At 36.4% G+C, this 18,532-nt stretch overlaps 1 protein-coding gene across 5 annotated transcripts in view; it reads right to left on the bottom strand.

The window, feature by feature from the left end:
- The window catches only part of LOC134793133 (diacylglycerol lipase-beta), a 118,508-nt gene extending 100,673 nt beyond the window's left edge, over positions 1 to 17,835 (bottom strand). For 2 of the 5 annotated variants that reach the window (XM_063764696.1, XM_063764698.1), the window contains exon 1: positions 17,400 to 17,835. The gene's annotated coding sequence lies outside the window, so the exon portion shown is untranslated. Of the gene's footprint in view, positions 1 to 1,049; positions 1,677 to 17,399 lie in introns of those variants that run through there. The other 3 variants (XM_063764699.1, XM_063764700.1, XM_063764697.1) reach the window with 2 other exon arrangements.
- Between the last annotated feature and the right edge of the window lie 697 nt (positions 17,836 to 18,532).

Here is an 18,532-nt window from a genome sequence, read left to right as displayed (position 1 = left end):
AAGCATCTTTAACGACCTAGAAAGAATATGACTCAATGAGTAACTTTTCTTGTAGAACCGAGTTGGCACACTCTCCGAATTTTATTAGGTCTCACCAGCCTATATTTCTTCAGCGGAGACAATTGTAAAATCCAACGATTTATTTATTTAAACTTTATTGCACAAAAGAATAACTTAATGTACAAAAGGCGAACTTAATGCCATGAGGCATTCTCTACCAGTCAACCTTAAGGCCAAGCAGAAAATATTGTAGGCGAACGATTATCTCGTATCTGTAAATACCGTTGAGATAGGTACGTAGGTACATTTTCAACAAAAAAATGCATGTTATACAGGGTGAGTGCAAAACGGTGTCCAAAAATGTCTGTCTCCCCGAGATGACACTGACAATGACATTTACGTGTCCTTACCGACTAAGTATATACTTATATGTTATTTTTTGATACCATGTTAATTTTTGGAAAAATCTATTACATAATACCAACCTACTTATTCTAATACTGATAATATAATCATAATCATCGCATTTATTCGTGATAAACTATAACATATACCTAAACCTTTGACTGTAAAAAACTTTATAACACGCGTCTAACTCGAAGTTAAAGTTAACGAACATGTACCAAATTTTCAATGTTATGGCTATAAAAGGGGATTTCGGTGTCATTGGTATGCACAGTATACCCGCTCACCTAATTTAAATTTGTAGGTATGCATGACACGTTTGACAAGTTACTGTCGTGCTCTGTAAAGATAAAACTGTTTTTATTGATAAGAAAACAGCTGTTCACTGCTCACTACTTCTGGTGCCTGTTATTAATCGTATGATTTGCAATAAACAATAAAATTGGGTACATTGTACTATTAAAATGTGTTCCTGTATGTTTCCAGAATGTGTTTTTATCTGTTGTCTCACTTTGTGTCGGTATCGTTGCCAAAAAAATTAACCTAAGTTTATTTCAAAACATACGCTTAAATTAAAATTATATAATAATATACCTATAAGGCTATAATGGCTAGAATGTAATAGATAATTTTTAGGTACTCACGCTTCAATTCATACGAACATCAACCTTAAACTATTAAATGCAGCAATGTACTTCGATTGATAAACAGCATTCAATTACATTCATCGAGTTTCTATCGTGCCGGTACATCATCGAGCATGCTTCCAAGTCTGTTCTACTTATGGTTATAATCATTGGCCGAGCTCGGCACAGTTATACAGCACTTCAGTATCACAATTATACGAAAGAACTCCTTTCACTTCGATCACCAAAACACTTGACATTACATTTCCAAAGTCACTGCGGCCGGCCGTCTAGATTTACTGGTACTTGGAGTGATTATAATCGAGTAGTGAAGTAAAGTTTTAATCGATAGGATTTATTAAGGTTTTCATTGACAATGTTAAGTTTTTTATTGTTTACGATGTGACGGCGAGCGCTGCCGACGCGAGCAGCCGGCTGTCAGGCGAGACGGCGGACTGGCGGGAAGGCGAGTAACCCTCCGTGCCGCGCGAGCTCGGCTACTGGCTCTACTGCCGCTGACTTGGCCGAACTGTGCCGAGAACACCCGAGCCAAGTGCATCGAGTAGCGAGCTCCGTTATGTCTGATTGGCCGTAACAAGAAACGCATCAGAGTTGCGATAACGTTTACCGCGGGACATACAGCATCAGAGGGCCTACCGCGAACAACGTTCGAAGTGTTGCCTCCTTGTCACACTTACGTACGAATTTACAAGTGCGACAGAGAGGAAACACGTCGAACGTGGTTCGCGGTAGGCCCTCAGGGCCCATAAAAAAAAGATGGGCGACTTATGTGACATGTCACATAAGTCGCCCATCTGTAACCATGTTACACCTGTAACCGTTCATGAAATAACTAAAATAATAAGAAATTTAAAAAACAAATTCAGTTATGGAATTGACGAACTTCCACCATCTTTATTTCGATACTGCGCTGATCAACTTGCATATCCGCTGTGTTCATTAGTAAATCAATCTTTTGATGAGGCATCATTTCCGGATCATTTGAAAATGGCTATTATAAAGCCTATTCACAAAAAGAACTCAACGTTGGACCCAAATAATTATCGCCCAATCGCTTTGTTACCAACAGCATCCAAAGTGTTCGAAAAGGCCATGTGTAACCGGATCTATGCCTTCTGTGAAAAGTATAACATATTTAACGACTGTCAAAACGGATTTCGGAAGCATAGATCAACAGTCATGGCGGTATTCAAGTATGTTCAAGAAATCTTAGAAATTCTTAACTCGAAACAATATGCCATTGGCATACTTTTAGATATGACCAAAGCTTATGATAAGGTACAGTACGACATATTATTAAATAAAATATATGGGATAGGAATTCGCGGAAGTGCTTTTGGATGGCTAAAGTCTTACCTAAAAGATAGAAAGCAACTAGTTGAGATAGAATACTTTAACTTTGCAACTGGAGAAATAGAATACGTAAAATAGAATTTTGAAACTCTTAACGCTTCCATCCCGCAAGGAAGCGTTATTGGATGTTTGCTTTTCCTTATTTACATCAACGACCTCCCCAAAATCACAAATGATCCCTGTGTGTTATTTGCCGATGATGTGTCATTAATTACAGCTTGCCAAAACCCTGAAGACGTCAATGAGAAACTTACAGATAACCTAAACGTAGTCAGTTCCTGGATGAGAGACCATAACCTCGATATAAACTATAAGAAGACCAAAATAATTGCATTCTACCCATACCAGAAAACGCCACTAGATATAGAGTACACATACGAAAATACTCAGCTAGAAGTCGTACAAAGCGCTACACTACTGGGTTTAGATATAGACAGCCACATGAATTGGAAATCCCATATAGAGAAAATTAGGAAAAAAATATCCCAATTCGTCTATGCGCTTCGGGAGGTTAAAGTAACGACAAATTTGGAGACAGCCCTAACAACATATTACGCGTATGCATATGCCTGGCTAAATTACGGTATTATTCTGTGGGGTAATAGTACCAATGCTCCATTACTTTTTATCCTTCAGAAAAAGCTTGTTCGTATCCTAATAAATAAAACACTTGACGAAATCGAAAGCCACAAACCTTATTTTTCTGAACTTGGGCTGCTGACCCTCACATCTATATATATATTAGAAATGTGTAAGTTTGTTCGAAAGCATAGGGAACTCTATATAAAACGAGAGGACCTACCTTCTACACGATCAATACGTAATAAGAATAGACTAATCCCACCACCTTGTAAACTTAAACTACTGTCATCGGGCCCTTTAGTAATGTCTATTAAAATATATAATAAGCTCCCAGAGTCTATAAAAGAAGAAGAAAATGATAATATATATATAAATAAAATTAAACAGTTGTTATTAGATAAGTCTTATTATACTCTAAGCGAATATTTTAATGACAGATTATAATTCAAAAATATTGTTTATTAAGATAATTACTTCATTACAAATTCTCCTCTCTTAGGAATGTAAATAATATATTGCAGTGCCCAACAGGGTTCACAAAGACCTAGCTTATAAATTTACCACCTGTACAACTACTTTGTGAATTTGCAAATAAATATTGAGTATTGAGTATTGAGTATTGAGTATGTCAGTACACTAAGGGATAGATTACAGTGATAGAATGGGAACTCATGCCTAGGAAGTTTAGCTTGGGGATTTAACGTCAGGCCACTGAGGCCACTTGTTTATTGCTTAGAAAATTACCTGAACAGTACCTATACGTAAGTGCTAAAATAATATGCCGATTAAAAAGTCACCCTGTATATTTCTTAGTAGTTACCTGTTTTATTCGAAAAAAATTACAAGATTTGTTATTTCATGTGACGTAATACATATACAGTTGATGCCCTAACTGTCTGTATCTTTAGGTACCTAATTAAATAAAAGTAAACTAAACAAACAATTTGTACATATTCGCGTAGTTATAACATTCATTGGTTAACCGACCAATTACAAAACCGCCTGGATCTGTCACTGAACGACCTGACTTTAACCTACTTTATATGATCGTGTAATGTTTTCATCTACCCTCAACTGGCTTAACGAGCCATTTGAGGGTAGACTTTGTTTACTCTTATTTAAATACCTACCTAAAGATTCAGAGTATAAGTACGAGTAGGTTTCCATACAGCTACCTACCTATAAGTAGTACATATGGCGACGTAGATACTTAAGTTGGGGCACTTATTGTACTACAGTCATTTTTCGTAGTCACATTATTTCCATACTAAGCAGTTACACACTACACAACAACCCTATTAAAGATAGGTATGTCTAAGTATATTATTTTTAATCTTATATCTGACAATTATCTGACACGAATAACTACGTCAAGCCTGGCAGTGCCAACTATCAATACACTACCAACTACATCATAATCGATAACATTAAGTTGCTTAAATACCTATGTTGTATTGCGCCATTTTACATGATGACGATAGCAATCTTACGTAGGTAAGATAACCTATATTGTAACTAATTCACTAAATCAGCATCAAGTAATTTTAGCTTAATCATGACACCTCTACTATCTTACTTATTCGAGAACAATCCTATCGGCTTATAGAAGTGTTATTGCCTAATATTATCTATAAAGTCATATCTACTTAGATTTGAAATGATAATAATAATAGTTGGCGATCAACAACTAACTGCCTTTCACAATTTTGAGACTGATTGTCAGGACAGGTGTCCGATAATCTCCTCCCATAGCCCATTATCCAGTCTACCCAACGTACAATGTACGTAAATTACAACATAGTTTTTGTAATTTACGTACATTGTACGTCGTACCCATTTCCCATCATAGCCGTAGTAGGGCTGCAGTGTATTTCCTCCTCCTCCTGTAGTTCCGAAATATGGAAATTTGTACGCCACAAATAATGATAATAGTAATAATAGTGTCATATGCAGAGATCGGCGGGGGTGAGCTATTTGCCTTATATATAATATGACGTAAGCTCACCCCCGCCGATCTCTGGTCATATGATTACCCTCAACAAATCATCTACGTACCAGATAACAAGAAATCTTGTTAAGCGGATTTTCACAAACATGAAACAATGAAACCTGGCTGGATCGATTCATACGCCGTTAAAAGCATTAGGTTAGGTAGAATCGTTCCGGAGATTTTATCTCAACTCTCTCATTTAGACGATGCGAGAACTCGTATGCGAGTTTCAATACATTGCGATTTTTGATCGGTCCTTACCTAATTTTTGTGACTTAAAAGTTATATTTCTAAATAAATTACCTTACAATGGGCTAAAATGAAAATTGATACAATAAGGATGCTCAGATATTTTTGGCCACCAGGCCCCTATTTCACCACGGTGACAGATGCGACAATTGTCGACATCACTGTTACTGACGTCACAGGCCTCCATAAGCTACGGTAACCGCTTACCACCGGACGGGCAGTGTGCTTGTTTGCCTCCAACATATATGTTAATAAATATATAAATGTTATAGGGACATTCTTACACAAATTGACTAAGTCCCACGTAAGCTCAGTTCAGCTTCAGGCTTGTGTTGTGTGGGTACTCAGACAACGATAAATATAATATACCAAATACTTAAATACATAGAAAACATCCATGACTCAGGAACAAATATCTGTGCTCATTACCAGGATTCGAACCCAGGACCATCGGCTTCACAGGCAGGGTCACTATACCCACTAGGCCAGACCGGTCGTCAATAATAATATATAAACTCCATTATATCGCCAATTAATAAGTAATTATTTTGCGAAGCTAATGAATGACAATTTTATTGTCACAAGAAACACTACAATTGTCGGTAATTCTTGACAGCAAGTGAGTTCTGTGTCGGAATTTCGTGACAATTGTCGTGTTTCTTGTGACAATTGTCATTAGCTTCGCAAAATAAGTACCTATATATACTTATTAATTGGCGATATAATGGATCTTTTTTAATTAACATGTTGGTGGCAAACAAGCACACCGCCCATCTGATGGTAAGCGGTTACCGTAGCCTATGACGTCAGTAACAGTGATGTCGACAATTGTCGCACCTGTCACCGTGGTGAAATAGGGGCCTGGTAGTTTCGGTAAAGTTTGCATTAGAAACATCGCTGCCACAATATTACAGGGTTCTATGTTTCACTTTTATCGAACTGAAATTTGAACATTGTCATAGTGACATTAAGTCGAATTTCAACTATCTTTAAAATGGAACATAGAACCCTGTAATATTGGGGCAGCAACATGTCTGCTGAAGTAAGCGTGTGGGTTGTTAATAGGCCCTGAAGGGCCCTCGGTAACTTTATAAAAAATCGCAACTAGCACTCATTATTTTCTTTATAAATGTAAATGTTTAAGTACTTAAAAACCGGATGCATAATTCTGCGCAGTTATTTCTAATCCTAAAGAAAATTAAAAGCTCTCGTTCTTCATTTAGACAAGACAAAAAAGTATTTTATTAGAGAGGTGGGACATAAAATTAGGGAGAGGACCTCTGATGCTCGCGCGGGTTCGTACCTGGTGCAAAGGTTGGCCATCGCTATCCAACGTGGTAATGCGGCACCTTTGCACCCGGTACAGTTCGCGGAGGTCTATTTGAGTAGAATAATTTATTAATCATTTAGATACTTTTGTTATTTTTTTTAGGATTGTATATACCTACCATTAACTACGTTATTTACTAATAAAGTTTGCGTCCATATATACAAATAAGTCTTGTACCTACACATATTCATAGTAAATGCTCGCGTCGATATTTCTTACCTTGACTACGGGTATATATAGTCTGTCAAGCAAAGTATGTCAGTAGCAATGTACAGAAAAGTGAAGTAGGGCAACACTCAAAGAGCAGTACCTACTTGGTACCTACCTATTGCGTTTAAGAACAGCAGCAATGTACATCGAGCCAAAACATGTATTTCGAGGAGTGAGCAATCAAACCCGATAAGTCGAGATATTTTTTTATTCAAATATTAAGAACTCCATGCACGTCACATCAAAGTTCTAATTTGAATGAAAAAATATCTCGACTTATTGGGTTTGACCGGGCGGTGGGCACCCCTCGATTTATCATAACCTCAAATTTTACAAATATTTACGATCAACGAGCATGATTGTACATTGTAGGCACCTTGACTTTGCTTAAGTTCATGCACAATCTTTTAATACATTGGTATTTAAATAGTGACAGCAGAAATTTCTCTTGAAATAGCAACGATTCAGAATGTAAACAAACAAGATGGCTGTCATTCACGATCCACATTCAACAGATAAATCATAGATGACACGCGATTTTTCTAATTTGCCGCCTTTTGCTACTGACAAGGGTGACAAGATTTGCTTGACCAAGTATATGTATATGTAGTACGGGCATAAATCAGTTGTCAAAACAATTGACGGCGGCCGCCGGCCCCTTGTCCGGCTGACGAGCATGATTGATCTCGATTGTGGCATTGTGTTGAAGTTTTGATGTCCTTTTGTCGTAGCTGTAACGAAGTAATCGCTCGCTGCGTGCACGCAGGGCGTGTTTTTCCATTAAGGTGCATTGGGGTAACTTCGAAAGTGGGAGAATTTTTAAAAATAGCAAATATCTATAAGACCAGAGGCACTTCATAGGTACTTTAGGAACACTTACGCTACTGCAATGCTTACCAAGGCATCTTGCTTACTATTGTTACCGTAGAAAGTGCTTCTAGTTTTAGTATGGAAAGTAAATCTTTATTTCAGTAAGTACATATTATGAATTATGATATTGAGCATAAGTATTAAAGCATAAGCAGGTACGCGAATAACATAAACCTAGAGTTAATTATACATGGTTCCTCCTACTTCCTACACTAGGCAGTGCCTGTCCTGTAGGTGTCCTGTGCTGTACTTAGATATGTTTTTGCCATTTTGAAAAACGGAAGCGGAAAAGCATGAGGTTCTAATTCCATAGGGTAAAATTATTATTTCATCATTATAATTACCGCATGAAATGCTCGATAAAAATCTTATGCTTACTTTATTTTATCTTGTGCTACTTCTGAGAAGTTCTACTTAGTGTTTTAGTTTCTGCGGGAATGGACTAAAATGATTGCCTACTTTCGATGCTGACCGTACAATGATGAAATAAGTATACTTATAGAAAATAATAGTAATCTCACACTCATCATTAACTACTTAAATGCACCTAACTAATTATCTAGTTTTCTTGATAGCTTCCACGTGTAGGTACCCGATTCTCGGATATATTGTATTGTCAGTTTGGATCATACCTATCTAATACCTACCTACCAGAAACCCGTTTTCCTGTCACGCATGTAAAGTAGGCAAACCTACTTACTGACGTCAATGTCAACGCGAGACACTTAAGAAGCTAGCTCGTCTCATATTTTAGGAAATATTATACGACGCGTTTTATGATTTATAAATTCAGAGATCGGACAAATTTGCCACATTGCTCGCAATAATGTGGACATGACTCCAAAATTGATTAAATAATTAATCATTTAATTAATTTCTTACCTGAGGTTTAATTTTGATTCCTAATCAATAAATAACACAAAGATTACTTATAATGTAAATTTATTAAAAAAAAAAACAGTATTTTCCAAATTTTTTTTGGTACTCATTTTTTTATGTCAAAAATATATTTAAGTGCTATTTATTGACTAGGGAACAAAATTAAAATTCAGGTAAAAAATTAATTAAAATAATTAAACGATTAATTATTTAATCAAATTTGGAGTCATGTCCACATTATTGCGAGCAATGTCGCAAATTTGTCCGATCTCTGTTAAATTATAATATTCTGATTGTGTGCTGATTCTGAGCCTTGAAGCTCAGCTCCTATATTATCCTGTCTTAATAAAATTCTGATTGTGTGCTGGTTCTGTGCCTTTAAGCTTCAGCTCCTATTGTCTTTATTTCATTATAAAAAAAGAATTTCTTTAATTTTGTTAGTCCACCTTTCCACTTTAATATCATACCATTAAAATGGCTTGTAATCCGCGTTACGTTAATTTATTTTTAAATGAATATTTAAAGAAAGTAATATTTCCGTTTTGACTCAACAAATGTATCTAAAAGCAATTTCGACCCAAATACTCACATAAAAAAAAAACAATTCATAATAAGTACATACATAATAAAAATTGTCCTTGGCTTAGTTTTTTTTTTTCATTATATTTTATGATTGCTATTTATAGGTGTCTAATTGCTATCAATAAAAAAATAATTACCTCTAATAGAACTACAATTTAATAACTGACATCGTTTTTGCTCTTAGTTTCATTCAATGGTTTTAATTCTCCAGGGTGGATTAAAAAAGTTCAGTTCTGAGTTCCGAGTGAAAAATAGTTAGATCGTTTTGTACTGAACTTGTGCTACAGACCGGCATTCAACTGAGTTACTCCATTCATCTAAGCACTATTAAAACTTTAAAATGTATTCGTTAAAAGTTTTAAAAAGTCTGAAAATAATCTTTTTTATGCCTATTGTAGACGCAGAAGGTGACAACACATAGGTAAATGCTATCCGGCTGATTGGTTTACCATGAAGTCCGTTTATCCAAAAGAATGCATTTTTCCGTGTTATCTGAACTGATACCAAATTGCTGTACTCGTATTTATCGTACAGTCCATGCATGCGAAAGCATGCATAATTACTGCGTGCAATGGTTGGACTTAGTACGGAGAAATTTAGTTTGTGTTGTGCATTAGCTATTAGGGAGTTCAAATTTAATAACGTGATCCCCGGAATTACGAGTAGGTTTGTTTTTTTAATTCCGAGAGTTTCCCCAGCATTGTGTTGGGATAAGTTAGAACACGTAGCCATTTTTCATACATCATAGGTCTTATTTTTGTAAGCCTTGGTCCATGTAATCTTCAGAGTCATCAATAACTCATATTCCCGGGACAGCATTGAATGTAAGGGGGACAACGGTTGAGATAAGCGCCATTGCCCGTCGACCAGTATTCCCGGGTCTCATTTGTCTTATCGGTTCACATTGTCTCCGTGGAATTTAGAAACGATCTCACAAATTTGCGCAAGTAGAGACAAACCGTTATCATTTAAGAAAATCAGACTTAACTAAATTCTAAAAACACTAGTAAAATTGATATAAGTAATTTTAATTAGGCAGCGTAAATGACTGATTGGCATCTGGCTGGATTAAGAAAGCATACCTCTGGTGAGGCCCGTGAGGTTAGACTAGTGCCGTCTTTACCATAAGGGCCCACGGGGCCCGTGCCCAGGGCCCCCATCCTCAGGGGGCCCCGAAGGACAGACAGTAACAGTATATTTGATTACCCATAATAAATAGAAGATCATAGTAGAAAAATGTTAGTTTAATTAGCTTTCTTTACTTTCCAAAAGGGCCCCAAATTCGTATGTGCCCAGGGGCCCCAGCATAGTTTAAGACGGCCCTGGTCTCTTTTTCTCTATAATTATCTGCGTCACCATCGTCACGTTACTGTACAGTATACATACTACAATCATTTAAATGTATTTCTTATAATACAATAGTAATAGGTATCTCTTAATGTTGTAAAATGAACTTCTCATATACTTAAATACCTACAAGGAAATAACAGCTATAAAAATGTAATGTAAATAAAAACAGTACCTAATTTATTTTGCATAAATAATGAAACATGATGCGAATATAAACGAAAATGACTATCTTTTGTAGCAAATAATGAGATTCTGTCTGTGGCCTGTTGAAGTAGGAACATGAAACATGACACAGTTCCGGTAAGTAGTTGACATTTGACATTGACAAGAAAACAATATAATATAATTCTCTACAAACATAAGCAATCCGAATACAAATCATATTTTTCTTTTTAGTTTTAATCTATTTTTAATTTCTCATGCTCTGAAAGAGGGTCATTGTTGTTCTAAAAGGTGTGCAGAAAATGATACGTTTCTGCACTAGAGCATTTTAGATTCCAAGTACGATTTTTTTTTATCATAAGCAATTGAAATTTGGGTATAAATGGATTTGTTCTAAGTACAATTTCCATTCTGATATTTGACTCCCCATTCCATAAATAACGATACTTTTGCCTAAATTGTTAATTGAAAGTACCCTCAAAAAAGCGGCCAAGTGCGAGTCGGACTCGATCATGAAGGGTTCCGTAGCAGCAAGTAACATAATAAAATTGCGGTTTACGATTTATGACGTATTAAAAAAACTACTTACTAGATCTCGTTCAAACCAATTTTCGGTGGAAGTTTGCATGATAATGTACATCATATATTTTTTTAATAAGCTTTTATTAGGTCGACTTGTATGTAACTATGTAATGGAATCTAAGGTAACTAATTTAACCATCTTCCAAGGATCGTAGCGTCATGAAAATTGGCAGATGTATGTAGTTCTGATGACAATACAATAATATGGTACTGTCGAACTGATCTGATGATGGAGACAGGAGGTGGCCATAGGAACTCTGTGATGAAACAACGCAACCTAATTGTGTTAGGGGTTTTTAGAATTGTCTCGATGAGTATTAGTTGTCTGTCGTAAGAAAAGTCAAGTGACTGTAGTCAGCGATAAAACCTTGTACCAAAAATGATATTTTTGCGAAAAACTTATTTAGTTAATCATTCTCTTATTTTAGAAGTGACAGTGAGGGGGGGGGGGGACACATTTTACCACTTTGGAAGTGTCTCGATCTCGCGCAAACTATTCAGTTTAGAAAAAAATGATATTAGAAACCTCAATATCATTTTTGAAGACCTATCCATAGATAATACCCCACACGTATGGGTTTGATGAAAAAAAAAATTTGAGTTTCAGTTCTAAGTATGGGGAACCCCCAAAATTTATTGTTTTTTTTTTCTATTTTTGTGTGAAACTATTAATGCGGTTCACAGAATACATCTACTTACCAAGTTTCAACAGTATAGTTCTTATAGTTTCGGAAAAAAGTGGCTGTGACATACGGACCGACAGACAGACAGACAGACATGACGAATCCATAAGGGTTCCGTTTTTTGCCATTTGGATACGGAACCCTATAAAAATGTATACTTAGTCATGTTTTTAAAAAAACACATGCATTTTACGAGTACTTTCCTCGTATTCGAAATGAAAAGCGGAGTGTTTAACTCGGGTGTAAGGCATCATTTCAGCCTCGGACTATTGGCGGACTATTGGACTAAACTACCTCGGCAGAAATGAGAGCCTTTCATCCCTTGGTTAACAATCTACTATTCACGTATTTTACTGAAAACTCGACGAAATTAGGATTTTGATATAAGTACTAGTAAGTAAATAGGCATTGATTACATATGTAGGCACCTAGGTATTATATGCGACAGTCGATATCTGTGTTAAATTGTACTTACAATTTAAGCCCTTCAAAGTACACATTTTTTCCACGACGTGCATTGTGATGTCAATATCATATCCTCAATTTTCTACCAACAATTTGCTCATAACCAGCGTAGGTATATAATTGTAAAAACTTACTCAGTGGCGGAATTGCAGTCTTTGCCGCCCTAGGCCCCAGGCCTTGTAGCCGCCCCTTTCTCAGCATCAGCACCCATCATATTGACTACATTTAGGTCAGGTAACGAAAGGCGAAATCTGGAAGTTTCCTCGTCCTGCAGCGACGCATTTCAAAGCTAAGTATAATATTTAATTTAGGTAGGTATTGTATTTTATCAAGAGATTTTTTTAATAATACATCCTAATATAGGTTAGGTTAGGTATATACCTATACACAGCCCAGGATATTAAAATATAACATTTGTTCACCTTAATATTTATATTTAATTACACAAACGGGTCTACCGTGACCACAGCTGGTGCAACTCAGCTGAAACGTCGGAATTAAAGGTAAAAACAATGAAATTATATCGCGGTAGACCCGTTTGTGTAATTAAATATGTGTACAAAACGCGAGAGTTTAAAGTGTTACACCTTAATATTCTTATTATTAACCTTATTTAACTTATAAAGGTCTTAATTTTAATGCATTATTGGGGTAGCTTCAAAACGGGGTAACTTTGAAAATAACAACTATCTACTAAACTAGAAGTATTCTCTGCTAGGTATAGCAACAGTAAGCAAGATGCCTTGTTGTTTGAGTTTAAATGTTGCCAAAGTATGAAGTGCTTTAATGCCTTTAATATATATTAGATATTAGTGGTTTTCAAAATTACCCCAATGCACATTATGGTAATTTGCTAATTTAATGTCGTAAAATGACGAAATACAGACGTAATTATGTAGGTAATATGTACCTTTAGTGAGGTACCATACCTAAAATCAATGTTTTATGTACATATTCTTATGGACGACCTCGTTTCTATATGTTCGATTTACGTTTAGGTGATATTTTCTTAGAATTTTTGTCATCACTAAAAATCCTTGTCATCAACAGTGAAGGTGTATTGAATAATTTAACAAAAGGTCAACCCGGCTATACGTCTTGTTATATTTTGAATTGTTAATGAAGTTCAAGCGCGTCAATGAACTGGGTAATTAATTACCATAGTTTTTCTTAATGATATAAGCAAGTATAAGTCATGGTAAACCAAATGCGTAGTAAAAGATACAAACCAAATTAAATTTTGCTAGTCTATCGATAATTTTACAGTAGTCAAAACAATAGGCAAACATAATAAAGGTAACTTTTTTTAAGTATTTTTTTATATGAATATTGAATATTGGTAAGGAGTCATCCATTAATTACATCACACGTTTAGGGGGGGTCAAGAAAATGTGACATGTTGTGACAAGGGGGAGGGGAGAGTCACAAACTTTGTGACGTCACTTTAACTTCATCAGTAACAAAAAATATTTAAATTATTTTATTCGCTGTAAGTACGGTAAAATAACAAGTTTTTGGAACTATAATCGTTTTTATTCGTTTAATTTTCTGTCCCAATCAGTTTTGGGTTATAAAATTACTAATATTTCTTTTGTCAAACATATTGTGATAAAATATTAAATAAACATTTGCCGATTTCGTTGAAAGAATGTGACATCACACCAGGGGGGAGGGGTTTGCCAAATGTGACCAAGTGTGACAAGGAGGGGGGGAGGGGTCAAAAAACCTAGAAATTCGTGTGATGTAATTAATGGATGACCCCTAATAGTGGTAATACCCATAAAGTATAAACGTATAATATAAGTTAGGGGAACTTTTCCGATTCATCGTATTTTTTTTTACAAAAACCATGAATAGGCAGTGTAAAAATGAATGTATATGTTTTTCTTCTCTTTTTGAATAATATTAATGGCTTCCTAAACAAAGGTAATGTAACCTTAGAGGAGGTCAAGTTCCAGTGAAGGACGACTATTACGTAAAATATAAACCATCAAGTTTACATTTTACGTAATAGTCGTCCTTCTGGTACTTACTTCGTCCATTGATTCAAACCATTCTAGAAGGCGTCAGAGGTTTATTTAACCCTGCATAACCTCAGGCTTCTTAGATCGGCTAACCTTAAGGGTTATCCTCGCTTGCTTCCTTAGACGTCACGTTATTATGTTTGGCCTTTAGTGCTCCTACAATTACCGTGTTGCATTCAACAGCAATCTAGATACTATAAAGGCATCTAGGTACGAGTATTGTACTTGGTCTGCATGTTAAATGGTACTCGTTAAGTCGGTTTGAAAGGGAGTTGAGACTTCGTAATATGCCGCTTCGTAAGATTGGAATATTTTTATAAGTTACTTTAAAATTGCGGCTGATTTCAGGGTAAGTTTATTTAAAAAAAAAAAAAAAAATAAAGTGTTTATTCTCAAGCTTACTTACATCTAAATATGTACATACATTCTTCTGCCAAACCACAGAGCGGTTTGTCAGAAGCCTTGCCTATATACAAAGTGCGTGTTGCGGGAACAAAATTAAACTATCGGCTGATTTTAGCCAATTTGACCCATTAACGGAATTCATATAACTTTTATTTCGATAATAGTCGCGCATATATATAGCCAATACTCACGTAAGTCACGTACTGCAGTACTTGCCTGCCTATAACGTGTTTAAACACTGAACGATTTAAGTATACATATTAAGCTGTAGTAAAATCCAATGTTATTACCTATAGGTTCCTACATATAGGTAAGTAGTACATATAAGGATTTGTGAATGGATGAGTCTTTACAGTTCGTTAGATCGGTTAATATTTAAGGGTAAACGAATCTTTTATCTACTCAGGCCAGCGACTCACTTGCCCGTATTAGAAATGTTATGTAAATCCCTTTTGTTTTTTAGTTATAAAATTACCTAAAATTGGTATTGACCCAGGGCTTTACTACTGAACTTTGGTGGTCAGTTTGCAAATAAAATGATTGCAGGTTGATATAAACTGGTTGGTTTAAACTGTTTAGTGTATAAGATCCTCTTTTTTAAATTTATATGTGTGGTGCTGTATGTAGATGGTTTTTGCAATAAACGTTTTTCTATTCTATTCTATTCTATTCTATTATGTATGTAACCTATGTATGTAATTTTTATTGGTACCTACTAACAATTAAAATGAAGTATCTCGTGTTCTAGTTATTTTTAGGAACCAAGCAAACCAGTAATATTAAATAAAAACTTTTCCCATTAATTCCCAAGATAATATATTTCCTGCCAACTTTTAAATCAACTAATGTTTGGCTGCAAAATTTTCTTAGAAAAATTAAAAGCTGTTTTTCGTAAATACTTGGAAATGTAGGTAGGTACACAAGCGGGAACATGGAACGTGTTAAAATAATGTGGTGTTTGTTGGTGTTTGACGTTCGGGGACAGAGCGGGCTAGTACAAGCCCAGAGGGCCTACCGCGAATCACGTTCGACGTGTTGCCTCCCTGTCACACTTACGTACGAATTTGCAAGTGCGACAGAGAGGCAACACGTCGAACGTGGTTCGCGGTAGGTCCTCAGTTATACCGAGGTACGCTTTGTGTTTTCCTTTGAGGCTTACAACGCTCTCTCGCAGGTAAATTATCCGTACAATGCCTAGACTCCACGTTTGTCTTTATGAAGTTACCCGCAAAGGTCGCCGCGTTCCGCTTAAAATTTAATTTAAAGGTTAATTGCTCTTGCGGGGAGCCTTTGTGTAAACTTTATACCTAAACGGGGATATTCAACCCGGTTCTATATTTAGTATTAATATAATCAGGGAGGAAAATAAAAATACTGCTTGTTTAACGAAGGTTGTCAGCAATGTCGTAAAGTAAAATCAATCAAGTTTACGGGTACAGTTCGTAATTATTCGAACTGTGATACTTTTTTTTAAATACTGGGGCTCAATAAATATTTACTGGCCTTCAAATAAAGGCCAGTGGAAGCCGGATGGTAAATCACCCTCGTAAAATTGCGAAGTTTAACGATCGGCGTAAGAACCAGCCGGTTACTCAGAAGAGAGAGGCGTTTTACTACCTCTTTGAAGACGGCCTGGAAGTAGGTAATACGGCATGTGTCTCTTCGGCAAGGTTTGTCTACGTCGCGACTAATATTTGTAAACACAAACAAGACATCGTGAGTCGTGACAGTTGGCGTGTAGCCAGAAGTTTCCCAGAAGACTGAAGAATAGACAGCACTTATTTCTTTTAAGTCTACCTAGATGTTACCTATGTCAAAAGAAAAATGACAATTCTGGTTTAAATTAGATAATAGGGTAAATCGTCAGTTACTGGCCACCTTATACTAAAAATGAATTCTATTCGCCTATAAACAGAATTATTTTTTAGTAAACTGAATTCTATTCACCTATAAACAGAATACATTTTTAGTATCATCATCATCATCATCATCATTCAGCCTATATACGTCCCACTGCTGGGCACAGGCCTCCTCTCACTCGCAAGAGGGCTTGGGCTTAAATTTTTAGTATAAGGTGTCAATAATTGGCCCCTTCAATAACTAGCCACCTTATACCTACTAAAATGAATTCTGTTTACCTATACGTTAATAGAATTCATTTTTAGTATAAGGTGGCCAGTTATTAAACAGTGACCAGTAATTGACGATTTACCCTACCTCTATGTAGTATAAACTCGTAGTCTATTTGGTCAACACTCAAGAACTATGAAAACGGGTCAGTCTTTTTTTAATTAACACATTGGTGTTAAAATTCTCAGTATTGGAATATTTTATAATAACTAATGCCTAATATGGCACACGACACTTTATAAACCGGATGTGTATCGACGGTAGTAGGCGCCTGTCCTGATTGGTCATTCTTCATAGTACCATCTTCTGTCTTCGTTCTTCACGCCGGTAACGCAGACGATCAGCTTAGATTAATATATGATGGTGCAGAGAAAAAAGGTCACTTTATAGATTGTGAATAAGGTGTTATTTGAATAAATGTTTTTTTTTCGAATTTATTGTCAACCGACTAAGTGGATGTTTTGGCTCTGCACCATCCATCACAAAACAAAAACTACTTACTTGTCTAATGCGCGGAATCAGGCTTACATAAGCACGTGTGCCCGTTTTTTATCCGCCGTATATGCACGTTCACCAAGCTCCTCATAAACCAGATTTCGACATTTTAACACTTATTTCCATTGCGACACACCGCAAGGAAAACACCTACACAGCCAAATTCCGATGGCGCGACTCGGCCCGCTTGACCGCTTTCGCTCGTGCAAACTGCAACACAGCCTCTTGCCACTTCGGTGATCACTCGGTCGCACTGTGGACTATGCCTACGCCAAATGACGTTTGAACTAAACCGCACTGTAGGCTCGCGTGCCAAACTAAGTTGTTTTTATTTTGAGATTGTTTTAGTTTTTGGTTGTGCAGCGCGCGATGCTCCAGCGCAGGTGTTCGCGTTTGCGCGCGTACGTTGTCGGCGAACGCGTGGCGATGCAACACTGGCGTGACTGACGGGGCGCCGGCCGCGGCCCGAGGCGCGCCATCGCGGTCGTCGACGAGTTGAGGTGGGCAAGCTCTCATGTTTGGACCCACTAGACAACCTGACAGACGCCCTAGAAATGGCTGCTGCTGCCAGTGCTAATCTTCGTCACTTTTTTTTTTGGAGCTCTACGCTTAGCAGTCTGAAATCAAAGAAGACTTCATCAGTCATTGGCCAACGATTAATTCTAGTCTCAAACAAATGCCTGATGGTACTCATGCGGCGACATAACCACATCATTATGATGAGCTCACTGGCTCAGTAATAGGTACCTATCCACTTTTAGTTTAGAAGTCTTAGATCATCTAGCGCCTTAGGTATATTGTTATGTATGTCGTAATCTTCTTCTTTTACTAATTACGGTTATGTTTTAACGATAACACACATAACGCTGAGCCTAGTTAATGGTTCGTGTCTATAAGCCACGGTCAGCGATCTTAATAGAACATACAAGGGCGTTTCTATTAAGCCAATTCATCAGTACCTACTTCAGATTTAGGACATCTGAGACGTGCCGATACCGGACTTTACAATAAGTAATAACGAAAATAAGTACGAAGATAAACCAAAGTAAATATAAATTAATAGCAACTGAATTTTAAATAGACAATATTTTTACCAATAATTGCTCTGTAAGTCAATACACACTCAAATAAATGCCCTT

This window comes from Cydia splendana, chromosome 8, assembly GCF_910591565.1.
Source record: "Cydia splendana chromosome 8, ilCydSple1.2, whole genome shotgun sequence".
In the NCBI taxonomy this organism is placed as follows: Eukaryota; Metazoa; Arthropoda; class Insecta; order Lepidoptera; family Tortricidae; genus Cydia; species Cydia splendana.
Note: the sequence above shows the minus strand (reverse complement) of the source record. Positions and strands in the feature narration are given on the sequence as shown.